This window comes from Megascapheus bottae, chromosome 21 (genome assembly GCF_031878675.1).
Source record: "Megascapheus bottae isolate mThoBot1 chromosome 21, mThoBot2.hap1, whole genome shotgun sequence".
NCBI lineage: Eukaryota > Metazoa > Chordata > Mammalia > Rodentia > Geomyidae > Megascapheus > Megascapheus bottae.
Window position 1 is genome coordinate 15,031,102 of NC_143529.1, and position 14,722 is coordinate 15,045,823.

The window sequence follows — 14,722 nt, forward strand, 5'->3', positions numbered from 1 at the left end:
TCAGCCTCTAGTATGGCTCCCCCACACATATGCCCATATACAAGGCTTGCGTGTACACACGCACACACACACACAGAGGAGAGTTACAGGGAAATAGGTCGGCACTGAAGGTCTGTTTTCCATGCAGGCTGCACAATGCCAGTTGCCTGTTGCCTGCTGCCTGTTGCCTGCTGCCTGCCTTTTCTTCCCAGAACTATTGCTGTTGCCAGTGTCAGCAAAAAGGCCTTCCAGTAGGATGCTGGTGGTTCATGCTTATAATCCTAGCTACTCAGGAGGCAGAAATCTTTGGATCACACTTCAAAGTCAGGGCCAGGAAAGTTTATGAGACTCTTATCTCCAATTAACCACCAGAAACCCAGAAGTGAAGCTGTTTCTCTAAGTGTTAGAGCCTTAGCTTTTGAGCAAAAAAAGCTCAGGGAGAGCATGGGAGCCCCATGACTGACAAAAATAAAAAAATCCTAAAAAGAGAAAAATGACCCTCACCCCTGCTCTAATCTGGAGAACTCACCATACAGACAGGGCAGACTGACCCACCATAAAGGACAGAGGGTTTTCTACTTCTGGCCATTACCACTAACCAAGGTGAGGCAATTCTCCTGGCAAGGGAACCAGAAGATGCTCCTGTCATCATGCAGCTAGAATCATAGCAGGACTCCCCATCTTAAATAAGGAGAATAAGCTAGTGTCAGGAAGCCAATGGCAGCGCCACAGGGGAAATAAAGATGAAGCCTGGGGTTTCTTTGGGGCCTTTCTTTGCTTCTGTTACTCTTTGTCCTTCAACCTTAGCAGGAAAGTGAGGGGGCAGGCAGGCAGGCTGTGAACCCAGCCCCAGACAATGAAAATGGAGGCTGCTGCTCCCAGCAGGGGCAACTTGATATGGCCAGGAGCCTGGCAGTTAAGCAGCCAAAGAGTGAGGGAAAAGAATACTTCAGACACAGAGAAATACAAATCTTTCTGTAGACGACAGATTTTACTTTAGAGGAAAAAAAAAAAAGGCTGAGACTGGCGATGAGCCTTAGAGGTAAAATGATATCCAAACACACGCAAAACCTAGGCTTGAGCCACACAGCACTGGGAGGAAAAAAAAAAAAAACGGAAGGAAAGACTCTTAATTATGTTGTATTTGGGGCTTGGACTCTATTCTTGCTGCCTTATTTCTTCCTACCAACCAGAGACAGACTCTAAGAACTACAGCATCAGAAGGATAAAAGGCAGCACTAACAAAAATGTAGGGGAAGGAGAGAAAGACATTAGTTAGTGACCTCAAAATCAAAGTAAAAAGAATTTATACTTACTAAACAAAACTTTACTAAATGACAATTTGGAATCATAATTTCATAATTAACATGTCTTGAATGATTTAAATTAATTGCACTCCAATATTGTTTTTAGAAGAATTGTTTGCTAAAGAAAGCTCTCCTGATCAAAGCACATTGTCTGCAGAAATATAATGAAACCCCTTTGTACAATTAACATGTGCTAATGAAAACAAAAATCTCTCCTTGTTCACAATTGGTGAGCACTGCTATATCCTTCTTGTGGGAGTTCAGTTTTTCTAAGGAGTCCAGTTTTTCTAAAAGCTTGTGTTAACAGATTGTAGGCTGAACAGTTCAGCATGTCACTTATGATATTAAATTGTGAATTAACAGCTTTCTGACACTCAAAGACACTGATACTTGATATCCCCTTAAGGAAACCTTTAGGCTGAAAAGAATCACAACTACACACTAGTTTAAATTTTCAGAGCAGAATATTAAGAATTAGAGACAAGTAAAAATGCATCTATGTATTCTAAGGGTCCTCAGCCCATTCTGGAAAACAGCTGTGCAAGGAAACAAGGGCAAGATGTAGCATGCCAGGCAGGCTCCTGTGGTTCATGCCTCTAATCCTAGCTACTCAGGAGGCCAAGACTCAGGATTGTGTTTTGAAACCAGCCTGGGCAGAAATGTTTTAGAGACAGGACTCTGTAATTAACCAGTAAGATAAAACAAAAGGAAACAAACAAAAAAACCTGAAGTGTAGCTGGGCAGGTTAGGCTCATAGCTGTAAATCCTAGCTACGCAGGAGATTGAGATCTGAGGATCAGAGTTTGAAGTTCGGGAGACTCTTAGTTCCAGTTAACAAGATGTGATGAAGCATTAAACTTGAACGAAAAAGCTCAAGGACAGAACCCAGGCCTTGAGTTCAAGCCTCACGACCAACAAAAAAAGAAAACAACAACAACGAAACAAAAGCTGGAAGTGGAGAGCCAGCCTTGAATGGAAAACAGGCCAAGCTAAGAACACCCTGGCCCCCCAATTTCACTACCTAGCACCAACACACATGAATTGGAGATGGACAGAGGGTATGAGAATTGGAGGACCTGGATCACAAATCAGATTTCATTAGTTATACAAGTTCCCATTTTAGCCGGGCATTGGTGGTCCACGCCTCAGGAGGCTGAGATCTGAGAGTCGTGGTTCAAAGCCAGCCAGGGCGCTCAAGTCTGTGAGACTCTTATCACCAATTAACCACTAGAAAACCAAAAGTGACGCTGTGGCTCCAGGAGTAGGGTGGTAGCCTTGAGCTGAAGAGCTCAGGGACAGGGCCCAGGCCCAGAGTTCAAGTCCCATAACAACAACAAAAAAAGTTCCCATTTTCAGGATGAATAAATTGTGAGGGTCCCTGACATGACCAAATGAGATGCGCACCACTGAACCAAACATACAAAAGCATCCAGGATGCCAACTTTAATGCACATTTTACTACGGGGAAGAAAAAGAGGAAGGATCCTCACCGACCACCTCCGTAGGGCAGGTCACAGGTCACAGGTCACACCCCAGCCCCTTGCCTGCCGCCCGGTCCCTCTTCACTTCCGTTTCGTCTCTGTTGGGGGGGCTGCTCCCGTGCGCTCTGCGCGCCTCCACGTCCAGAGACGGGTGAGTAAAGCACCGCACCGCAGCCCCCTTCTTTCCTGGGGGTTCATGTTTGCGCTTGTGCCCTTCTCCTGCCGGGAAGGTGGTTTGGGCATTTTTGCCACGGGAGCCGAGGTTGGAGCCACGTGGAGACCCGTGGCGATTAGTAACCACAGCCTGCGCACAGACGGGGCCTTGCCAGGGGGCTCGCGTGGTGACCAGGGGGCTGAGGGCTGCACCCTGGGTGGTTTCTGTGTTTGTTTCGGGTCAGGAACTGGCGTGGCCTCCCTGGCCTCTGACGTAAGAGCTTAGAGAGCCGACTCATCCCTAAGCGCGCCAGCCAGGTAGGACCTGAGTGTAATCTCAACTCTGTGGCCTGTCACATGGGTGACCAGTTGTTCCAACCACGTTGCTTGCCACCCTGAGCATTGCACTCGAGGCCTTGCAGGGGTCCACGGGCAGGTCCCGCCACGTCGCGTGGCCTGCGGCCCGGCACCGTGGCACGCGTGGCACACCTGACGCACCTTGCCGCAAAGTTACTTTAGACCAAATGCAAGAGCAGAGGAGCACAAGGTACCCTCAGAGTTCCCAGACAAGACTGGAGCAGCTGGTGAAAAAGACACAGCTCCCCAAAAAATTCCAAGACAAGAATTTATTCTATGAGTGATCATTACAATCTTAGTTACTCTATTCTAAGAGCGATCCACAATGAAGTTTCCAAAACGCATCCAGAACAAAGAAACAGGGCGGGGGCGGGGGGGCCGGTGGACTAGAATCTAATCGTCCAACTGGGAAAAGCATCAACTAGATTGGCAAAGCTTCCTGCCTTTTTTTTTTTTTTTCTGTCTCGTGCTCTTAAAAAAAATAGTTTAAATATCTGACTTTTCTTTGTTCTGGTTTGTCTATAGTAGCTTTCTGGATCACAGCAGCTTCCAATCCAACTTAATGAGTTGTTATAAACTAGGTAAAGATTGAAAAAAATTACTGAGCATTCTTTAAACTGTCCTTCCCCACTCCAACAACTTTCACTTTTTTTTTCCTTCAGTATTTTCTTTCTTTCTTTCCCTGGATTCATTAATAGTTGTAGCCAGTCCTGGAAGACTGTCCCTGAACACTTTTGTCAGGCCCAAAGATAGGCATTTTGGAAACTATGTATTCCTTCTCCTTTACTCACTCTCTCTCTCTTTCTCTCTCTCTCTCTCTTGACTAGCTGGTAGCAAGTCCAAATGCTATTTTGCAAATAAATCATCTTTAGGAATCCTTACCAGGTCAGTTGAATTTATGTCAGTTTGAGGAAAACAAATATGGAAAGCACTTACCAGTTAATGTTCTGTGAAGAGAGAAGCTATTGTGATTTCTGGGTGTAACTTCCCGGTTCCAGCATGAAATGGAGAATGTTTTCCCAACAGCTAAGTTGCACACACTTTCTAGCTTCCTGATGGTGTTTTTTTTTTTTTTTTTTTCTGGCTCTGGAATAACTGTAGGAAGAATGATGCTGGGTGTTATTAAATGTGGTTCTTCCCTGCCTCCTCCATACTTTATGGGGGGAAAACAATCCACATGTACTCCAAGAACTCTGCCCTTTAGAAATCCTTGTTCTTTGCTGCTCTGGCTCAAGTGAAAAAAAAGTGTGGGGGGGGGTGGGCAAGGAAAGTGGCCTAGTGGTTGAGTGCTAGCCTAGCATTCACAAAGAGCCGCATTTGATTCCTTGATAACCACATACATAGAAAAAGACGAAAATGGTACTGTGGCTCAAGAGGTAGAGCTCTAGCCTTGAGAAAGGCCAAGGACTGCGCTCAGGGCCTGCGTGCTATTTCTGTGCTTCTTTTTTGCTCAAGGCCATCTCTCTTACCACTTGAGCCACAGCTCCCCTTCCAGCCATTTTGGCAGTTTGTTGGAGATAAGCCTGCCCAGGCTGGCTTCTAACTGTGACCCTCAGATCTCAGCCTCCTTAAGTAGCTAGGATGAGCTACTGGTACATGGCATTAAAAATATATTTTGGGGGGCTGGGAGTTTGGCCTAGTGGTAGAGTGCTTGCCTAACATGCATCAAGACCCAAGTTCAATTCCTTGGTACCATATATATAGAAAAGTCGATAGTGATACTGTGGCCTAAGTGGCAGAGCTCTAGCCTTGAGGAAAGCCCAGGGACAGTGCTCAGGCCCTGAGTTCAGTCCCCAGGACTGGCAAAAATATTAGTATATTTTATGTTGGCACTGATGGGTCACATCTATAATAATTTTGTATATTTGTTTATTAAGCTATCTTGGAACAACAGTCCCCCCATCTCAGATCTGGATCTACAGATTGTGGTTGGAAGACAGTCTAGACAGAAAAATTCATGAGACTATCTCTGGTTAACTAGTAAAAAGTATGAAGTGAAGGTATGCTTCAAGTGAAGATGTACCTCAAGGAGTAGAGTACAGCCATGAGCAAAAAAGCCAAATGATAGTGCAAGCCTCTGAGTTCAAGCACTGGTACATCTATACACAGATCCAGAATAAAGAAAGTTTTTTGTTTTTGTTCTTGTTTTTATTTATTTATTTATTTATTTATTTAGTGGGTCATGGGGTTTGGACTCTGCCTGGTAGCTGTCCCTGAGCTCTTCAGCTCAAGGTTACTGCCCTACCCTTGAGCCAAGCCCCACTTCCTGTTTTCTAGAGGCTAACTGGAGTAAGAGTCTCAGTAGTTAGTATTACAGGTGTGAGCCACTGCGCTGGCTTCAGCTTCTTGAGTAGCTAGGATTATAGGCATGAGCCTACTTTCTTTAGCTGGCGGTGGCCCACCCCTGCAACACTAGCTATTCAGGAGGCTGAGATCTGAGGATCAAGGTTCAAAGCCAGCCCAGGCACAAAAGGACCTGAGACTCTTATCCCAGGCCGAGTCCAAACCCCATGACCCACAAAAAAAAAAAAAAAATGGCTGGGATTTGAGGATTGGATAGGGTGTTAATACCAATGAACTATTAGGAAACCAGAAGTGGAGCTGTGGCTCAAGGTAGTAGAGCATTAGCACAAAAGCTTAGGGACAGCACATAGGCCCTGAGTACAAACCCTACAACTGACTTACCAAAAAAAGAAAAAAGGTATCTTAATTTTCTATTTATTTTTGTACGTGGATGCTCATTTTGAGGAAATTAGAGGCTTGGGTTTTTTTTTTTTTTAATCCCTTATGACCCATCTTCTGGAGCTCCTACAGATGTGCGCACATCTGTGAATGTGAGGTGCAACTCAAGTGAGAAAATCCAGGGATGAGGACTAAAGTAAGGAAAACCATGATGTGCTTAGCTATCCTCAGCAGAAATGTCTTGTTATTTTTATCTTTTTATTTTTGGAGGGAAGGGTTAACATCACCTTGACCATGCATATTTGAACCTGAAATTCTTGGCCATAAAAGGTCAGCTGCCAGAGAAAGCACATAGTTTTGCTTTGGCCTGCTGTCAATATCAAATTTAGAAAAATCAAAGGCAGTAATTCTCCTGGTGGCAGTGGGATGGGGTGGCTGTACTTCTTCAAACCACTCTTGTCCCTTGGTTGTGGAAGACATGTGTGGTTCGCACACTTGCCCTTGGGAAGCCTGATTAGCAAGCACTCTTCAGGAGTTTGGATAGTTCTTCTTCCTGCTGTGCGGAGCCTTGACCATGGTCAGTAGGGTTGCTGTATCCCATTCCCATAGCAGTATTAGTATTTACCAGTAGTGCCCTGCTGTATTCACTAAGAGCTCTCTAATTACACCAAAGCACAATTATACCCACAAGAGGCATTTTTCTAGAAGTTTTGGTTACTTCACATGGTTTTGAAGTTTTGTGGGGTAATACAGGAAGTAAGTGACAAATAAGAAAGCATCAAGAGAAATGACACTGATTGCAGAGTATATTCTATGCATTATAATATGGAATGTGGAATATACTATGTTTTTTTTCTCTTTTTCTTAATTTTTTTTTCTGCTTGTCCTGGGGCTTGAATTAAGAGCTTGAACACTGTCCTTGGGCTTTCTCAAGGCTAGAGCTCTACCATGTGAACCACCGTGTCACTTCTAACTTTGTCAGTGTATGTGGTACTGAGGAATGGAACCTGGGTCTTCATGCATCCTAGGCAAGCACTGTACCACTAGGCCAAACTCCCGGCCATCTTTTTTCTTTGCCCATCTTTGAACTCGGGTCCTGAGCACTGTCCTTGGGCTTTATTTTTCTCAAAGCTAGAGCTCTACCACTTGAGCAACAATACCACTTCTGGCTTTTTTCTATGTATATGGTACTGAGGAATCAAATCCAGGGTTTCATGCATGCTAGGCAAGCACTCTACTGCTAAGCCACATTCCCAGCTGGGACTTTTAAGGTAAACCATCACTTAAAACTATGGAGTTGGGGCAAGGAGCACTGCCTAGCATGCAGAAAGCCCTGGGTTCGATTCCTTAGTACCACATACACAGAAAATTTGAGATGTGGCACTGTGGCTCAAGTGGTAGAGTGCTAGCCTTGAGAAAGCACAAGGACAGTGCTCAGGCCCTGAGTTCAAGCTGCAGGACTGGCCAAAAAAAAAACAAAAACAAAAAAAAAACCTCAGGGACAGCATCCAGTCCCTGACTTCAAGCCTCATATATGATCAAAACAAAAAACTATGGAGTTGGGCAGGGAGCATGGCCTAGAGGTAGAGTGCTTGCCTAGCATGCATGAAGATCCGGGTTTGATTCCTCAGTATCACATACATAGAAAAAGCTGAAAGTGCCAGAAGAGGTGTTGTGGCTCAAGTGGTAGAGCTCTAGTCTTGAGAAAGCCTGAGGACAGTGTCTTAGGCCCTGAGTACAAGCCCCAGGACTGGCAAAAAAAAAGAAAAAAGAAAATAACAACAACAAAACTATGAAGTTGAGTATGGTGGTTCACTCCTGTAATTCTGGCTATTCAGGAGTCTGAGACTTGAGGACTAAAGTTCAAAGCCAGCTCACGAAAGAAAATCTCATAGACTTACCTCCCATTAATCACCAAAAAGCTGGAAGTGGCAAGCCTTGAGCAGAAGACCTCAGAGATAGCGCTCAGGGCCTGAATTTAAGTCCCAGTCACTGGTGGCTCTGGCCTGTAATCCTAGCTTTGATGATCATAGTTGAAAGCCAGCTCTGGCAGGAAAGTTTGCGAGATTCTTATCTCCAATTCGATAAACCCTTCCTTCCCCCTTTACCCCCCCCCCCAAAAAAAGCTAGAAGTTGAGTGGCAGAATGCCAGCCTTGTGCAATGTAGTTCAGGGACAATGCCCACAACTAGCACGTGGGCATGCTTGCACGCACACGCGCGCACACACACACACACACACACACACAGCAAAAGAACTTGGTCCCAGAGACAATATGCAAAATTATATAGTAAATAAAATCTCCTAATAAATGAGCACTATAGTTTGCTATAGTGTTTGAAAAACATTTTTTTTTGTTTGCCATTGTCCCTCAGGCTGGTTGGGCAGTCCCCCTGATCTGCATAGGTGTTTGCTACCTGTGCCCATCTCTGAGGAGCCCCTTCCTCTTTGACAGTCTAAGAAAGCACGGTTGTACATAATGAGATTTGCAAATGGAGTAGCTCAGACTGAGGTCCTTAGGTGTACCAGATAATCTGTCTGGTACCCCTGAGCATTAAGGCTGCAGCAGATAATACATAATAGATCAGCCAGGCTGTTTTGACATTAGTGAAGCTGATAAGTCAGTTAATTGGAGATCTAGTACAGCCTGTACTGAAAAAGGTAGGATTGGGGGTTGGTCCTCTAATTCTGGCTTCAAAAACAATTACATTTAAGAGATTTACACTTTTATGTTATCCATCTCCTTATAGAAAAATATGTTAGCAGAATTGAATGAATGGAAGAAAGGAATAGCTGTAACTTTTCCCAGATCAAACATTTCAGGACAGTTTCACCATTAAGCCATTTGCAAATTCTCTGAAACCTGTTAAGATTAGTGCTTTAAGGAGTTGAAGGAATGCATGTATGATTCATGTCTAGAAGGCCATCTGGGCCCAGCTGGGCAAGATAAACAATGCCTCTGTCATATCCTTTGGCAAAACAGGATTATCCATAACATAAAGATAGCCTTTTTCCCCCACTGTTAGAGAAGTATTCTGTGTCATAGCATAAAAAAAAAAAAGATTTGTAGTAATTTACTGGAGTTCTAATACTTAGAAATAGTTGGGTGATTTTAAGTGAGTTGTTGCTTCTATTTTAAGCTCCATCTGCATAAAAAATTAGGGCTAACAAATTACTTGGCTTCCTATTTTGATTTTTATATTTTATTTGTGTGTGTGTGTGTGTGTGTGTGTGTGTGTGTACAGGGGCTTGAACTAAGGGCCTTGCACTCTTGCTTGGCTTTTTCCACCTAAGGCTGGTGTTCTACTGCTTGGTCACAGTTCTACTTCTGACTTTTTGGTGGTTAATTATAGATAGTCTTAAGGATATGTGTGCCTTTGCACCATAATCCTCAAATCTCAGCCCTCAGAGTAGTTGGGATGATGGCTGGGAGCCATCAGCATTAGACTGGCTTCCCCTCTTCTGATAGGATCATGCATAACATTCTTTTAGGGCTGGGAGTTTGGCCTAGTGGCAGAGTGCTTGCCTAGCATGCATGAAGCCCTGGGTTTGATTCCTGGGTACCACATATATGGAAAAAGCTGGAAGTGGTGCTGTGGCTCAAGTGGTAGAGCTCTAGCCCTGAGAAAGGCCAAGGACAGTGCTCAGGTCCTGAACTTAAGCCCGGGACTGGCAAAACAACAACATTCTCTTTCTTATCTGATGTTAAAACAACAGAAGTGCTCCAAGATGCCTAAATGATGCTAGGAATTTTAAGGAGATAAACATTTGGGAAGATATTGTTGGTCCTGTTCATTTTTATCAATCATCATGCCTAATCTTGCTATTGTTTCAAAAGAAAAAAAATGAGTCCAAATTAAACACTGGAAGACAGATACACAAAGAGACTTTTTTTTTTCACTTTGTTTTTCCCCACAAAGAGGTTGATTGAAGTTGATTTGTGAAAAATGGATCTACATTTAGATTCTTTGGCTCTTTTTTTTTTCATCAAAGATGATCGCACCACATATAAAAGCCTCTTCTGAGCCTGCTTCTTCGTCAAGGTAGGCAGATTAGAGGTGAGCCTTTGTGGCCTTTATTCTATTTGGTTTCTCAATGAGGTGGGAACTGGTGAAGCTTTCTTCAGCTATGGCTTCACAGCCCAGACTTTGTGGCCCTGCGGCTTTACAGGGTAACTCTGCCATAAAGGGTCATTTTCATGCCACTTAAACCAGAGAATTCATAAGGGCTACCCAAGACAAAAACCTTATCCACAATTTTTGCTTTTTTAATCCTGTATGACCTCCTGCAGGAACTGAGCCTTGAGAATATTAAGGAACAAAGAGGTGAAACTCTGATTTTCGAAGAGACAGCCTCTACATCTTTTTCACTATGATATATGAAGTTCTGATTCTCTGAGGAAATAAGGAGAACAGCTCCTCTTTTCTCTCCAATTTGAATAAACCTTCACAATCCACCAAATGTCAATTCAAATGAGATCTAGATAAAAGGCTTTAAATTGATTTTTTTTCTTACCTACACTCTACTGACTCCCCTGCACAGGAGTGTTCAAGTGGGAGAGTAAAGCTTTTGAGAAGCAAATAAATACTCACCTCTGGAAGGTGCCTGTGCCGTGGGCTGTGAGGGGGCCAGAAAGCAGGCGTGGAGCCAAGTCTCTTGCTCTGAATCCTTCAGATTTAATGCTTCTCTCTGGGAGAACTGGTTGCAGCTGCCTTGAGTCAATCAAGGAAGAAGTATTTTCTCCCTTTGGAACCAAGGGAGGTAAATAATCTTTTAACTTTTTGCCCTTGAAAAGGAAATGTGGTTTGCCAGCAGTTAAATAAATCTGTTGTCCATCAGTTAGTCAACAGGCATCTGGGTGACAGCATCCTTGGCCCAGGCTCAAGAGAAAGGACTGCTCTGGGAGTTCAAACCACTCCCAACTACCTACTCTAATTACACGACTTTTCTCCTTAAACTGCTCATAATTACGAACATGATGTAAGGGTATCTGTGGAGGGTTTGTAAAACATCTCAATTTTAGGGAAGGAAAAGGGTCAGAGAATAAAGCATATTTTCTCTTTAAGCAGCTTCAGCTGCTAGTTTTGCATGTTTCATTAGGATATTAGTAGCTTAGGGCTAGAATTCCAGCTGTAGGTATATTCTGTTTACATTGCAGTGTTTCTAGAATTTTTCTTTTTTTGTCAGTCCGGGGGCTTGAACTCAGGGCCTGGGCACTGTCCTTGAGCTTTCTCAAGGGTAGAGCTTTATTACTTGAGCCACAGAACCACTTCCAGCCTTTTCTATGTATGTTGTACCAAGGAATTGAACTCCGGTCTTCGTGCATGTTAGGCAAGCACTCTTACTACTAGGCCAAACTGCCATCCCCTGTTTCTAGAATTTGGATTAACTTTTTTTTTGGTTTGGGGTTTAAACTCAGGTCTGGGCACTGTCACTGAACCTCTGTGTACTCAAGATTAGTACTCTACCATTTGACACACAGTTCATTGGAGATAAGAGTCTCCTAGACTTTTCTGCCAGAATTGGCTTTGAACTACAATCCTCAAATCTTAACCTCCTGAGTAGCTAGGATTGCAGGCATGAGCCACCAACTCCCAGCGCTGAAGTAGCTTCTAACATTAAAAAGAAATAAGGAAATTTTAAATGGTCATCTAGATTATTGACTCCTCATGAAAAAATTGGTAAGTCTGAGAATATTGGCTCAGTGTCCCATGAAGAAGGTGAAAGTGGCTAAGTAGTAGTGGTTTTCAGGGTACTTGTTTACTTGGGTGGGCATTGCTTCCCAATCCCACACCTTTTACCCTGCTCTTCTCACTCATGAGCACCATCTGTTTACATTCTTCAGCAATTTGCAGTTTTCCACTCCTGTGGAAGTCCTGTTGAATTTCTTTTAAGAAAGTTGAGCCGGAAGTGTGGCCTAGTGGTAGAATGTTTGCCTAGCATGCATGAAGCCCTGGGTTCGATTCCTCAGTACCACATACACAGAAAAAGCTGGAACCTGTGCTGGGGCTCAAAGTAAAGCGCTAGCCTGGAGAAAGTTCAACAGTGCCCAGGCCCTGAGTTCAAGTCCTAGGACTAGCAAAAAAAAAAAGAAAGAAAAAAAAGTTGAATGCACAGAATGATAATAAATACATTAGGCAATCACTTTTATTACATAATAAATTCTAGGTATTTTACTTACTTTGCTGGTACCAGGGCTTGAGCTCAGGGCCTTGTGCTTGCTTAGCTCATGCTGTACTGGTTGACCCCCCCAGAACAGCTTTTCCTTTTTTTTTTTTTTGTCATTGAGTTTGAACTCAGGACTGGATGCTCTCCCTGAGCTTTTTTGAGCCACAGATCTACTTCAAGTGTTCTGGTGGTTAATTGAAGATAAGAGTCTTATGGACTTTACTGCTCAGTCTGGCTTCAAACCGTGATCCTCAAATCTGAGCCTCCTAAGTAGCTAGGATGACGGGCATGCGCAACCAGAACCAAATAAATTTTGGGCTGGCTATTTTAAGGTGGAGCCTGTATATTTTTCTGCCAGAACTGTATTTGAGCTTTGGTCCATTGGCTCTGAGCCTCTTGAGTGACAAGGATTACAGGTGTGAGTCACCAGTGCCCAGCAGAATTGTTTATTTTTAAAAAGAACCTTTGGACTCAGGAGGATGAGGCAGTAAAATCTGGAGTTCAAGGCCAGCTTGACTACCTAGCAAAATATTTCCCAGTAAAGCCTGAATGTATTATAAAGGGTAAAAGTATTAACACAGTAAACTTCAATGAGCATAGAACTATGGGAGAGATTTTGGTTTGTTGTAGCCTGGGATTGAACCCTGGTGCTTGCTGCACATGCCCTTCCAAAACTTAAAAAAAAAAAGAGATACATTCCCAGACCTTCAAGGATGTATAATAGGAAGCAATCCACATATGTATGGGCCATAAAGAGTGCACTGTCCAGGGAATTTAAAAGCAACAATAAAACTACAGCTTATCACAAGTAAGCAAAGCTAAGCAAGATTAGTGATAAAATATTCTTCCTCTCAAACACTCTTCTGTTGAGTAAGAGATTCTAAGTTCAATCCTCACTACAACCACAAATAAAGAGGGAAAGAAAATACAAGAAAGCATAAAATTATTAAAACTATTCTTTGAAGTTCTTTGTCATCATACATTAATTGTTCAAAAGGGGTTATTATTGTTATAAACATGAATATAGATACACACTTTAATAAAATTCATGTGATTTGTATTACTCAATTTCAGTCTCTCCAAAAATCTTCTTTAACTGCATCACTTAGAAAAGCTAGTCTTGACTGATATATATATGATATATATGATATATATATCATATATAATATATGATATACATATAATTTTTTTGCCAGTCCTGGGCCTTGAACTTAGGACCTGGGCACTGTCCTTGGGCTTTCCCAAGGCTAGAGCCTTACTACATGAGCCACAGCACCATTTCTGACTTTTTTCTATGTATGTGGTACTGAGGAATCGAACCCTGGTCTTCATGCATGCTAGGCAAGCACTCTACCACTAGGCCAAACTCCCGGCCCCGATATTTTAAATATCTAAGTAGGATTGATTTGCACAGAGCATTTCATTACCCACCCATTTTACTTGCATCATGAGCACTTTTCAGTGTCATTAGATATTGCTCAAAAAATATTGCTTGTAGTGACGAAAGGGTAACATTGCTCAAAAAGAAACATACTATTTTCCTGATTATGTAACTTTAATCCTTCTGTTCATCACCTTTATAATAACAATTCAAAAAGTTTTTAAGAAATGCTTGTAGCCATGGTTCATGCCTGTAATTCTAGCTACTTGAGAGGCTAAGATCTGAGATTTGACATTTGAAGTGAGCTGGGCAGGAAAATTCATGAGACTCTTATTTCCAATTAACCACAAAAAAGCTGGAAGTGGAACTGTTACTCAAGTGGTAGATGTGCAGGCCCTAAGTTCCAGGACCAGCACACAAGTACATCCACACAAAAATTGCTTCTAACAAATTCACTGTATTAGACTCTACAGATGTTCTTCAAGGCATTTTAAAGAGTGGAAACTTAGCTGGATACTGGAACCTTTATACCTATAATCTTAGTTATTCAGGAAACTGATATCTGAGGATCACAGCAAAAAAGTGTAAGAAGGGGCTGGGAGTTTGGCCTAATGGTAGAGTGCTTAACTAGCATTCACGAAGACCTGGGTTTGATTCCTCGGTACCACATAGATAGAAAAAAGCCAGAAGTGGTGCTGAGGCTCAAGTGGTAGAGCTCTAGCCTTGAGAAAGTCCAAGGACAGTGCTCAGGCCCTGAGCTCAAGCCCAGGATTGGCAAAAAAAAAAAGTCTAAGAAGTTCTCAGTCTGAGAAGAAAAATCCATGACACTTATCCCCAATTAATCAGCAAAAATCTGGGGGTGGAAGAGTGGTTCAAGTGATAGAGCACCAACTATGAATGAAAAAGTTGAACAAAAGTATAAGGCTCTGAGTTTAAGCCCTAGTAAACACACAGACACACACACACAGACACACATGCAGACACACACAGAAACACACACAAACACACACACACACACACACACAGTGGAAACTTGACTACTACTCTAGAAAGTTTTGGTGCTTTCAGATCATCTTCCTAAGCTATTACAGGTTCATCTTATGCAGAAATAAAGTACTTACAATTTGGTTTCAAGCAAATAAGTACATTTTTAAGAAATATGAAAGTGAAATATAAAATCCTAGCATAGGCTACAATTTAGGCAAACTGGAAACA

At 42.7% G+C, this 14,722-nt stretch overlaps 1 protein-coding gene across 1 annotated transcript in view; it reads right to left on the minus strand.

Annotated features, from left to right (window-relative positions):
• Cmklr2 (chemerin chemokine-like receptor 2) overlaps nt 1-10,703 on the minus strand; it is a 45,188-nt gene extending 34,485 nt beyond the window's left edge. Inside the window, exons 1-2 of the mRNA XM_090354361.1 lie at nt 10,551-10,703; nt 4,214-4,372 (exon numbers count right to left, since the gene is read on the minus strand). The gene's annotated coding sequence lies outside the window, so the exon portion shown is untranslated. The remainder of the gene's footprint in view (nt 1-4,213; nt 4,373-10,550) is intronic.
• Nucleotides 10,704-14,722: the final 4,019 nt, after the last annotated feature.